This window comes from Antrostomus carolinensis, unplaced genomic scaffold (assembly GCF_000700745.2).
Source record: "Antrostomus carolinensis isolate BGI_N321 unplaced genomic scaffold, ASM70074v2 scaffold34172, whole genome shotgun sequence".
NCBI classification, from domain to species: Eukaryota; Metazoa; Chordata; class Aves; order Caprimulgiformes; family Caprimulgidae; genus Antrostomus; species Antrostomus carolinensis.
In genome coordinates, this window is record NW_010300779.1 from 3,747 (window position 1) to 3,994 (window position 248).

General features: G+C 67.3%; 1 protein-coding gene across 1 annotated transcript in view; it reads right to left on the bottom strand.

The window, feature by feature from the left end:
* Nucleotides 1-29: 29 nt before the first annotated feature.
* The window catches only part of HBEGF (heparin binding EGF like growth factor), a gene marked incomplete at its 5' end in the record, with an annotated part of 4,139 nt that continues 3,920 nt past the window's right edge, over nucleotides 30-248 (bottom strand). Inside the window, one exon of the mRNA XM_010163243.1 lies at nucleotides 30-104. The remainder of the gene's footprint in view (nucleotides 105-248) is intronic.

Here is a 248-nt window from a genome sequence, read left to right on the forward strand (position 1 = left end):
CCCTGCTGTTCCAGCAAGCTCCCACCACACTGCGGGCTCCCAGGGACAGCTGTCTCCGCAGCTCTTGCCTCTTCCAGGAGGTAGAAGTGCGTTAGTGCCGACGCCTGCAAGACAGCAGCAGGAGAGCTCACACGACAGCCCTGGGCCGCTCTGCCAGCATGGCACGGCCACGGTGCCTGTCCTACCCAGCCCAGTGGCACAGCGCTCGCGGCCACCGAAGCCCCATCAGCAGCAGCCACTCCCCCCCC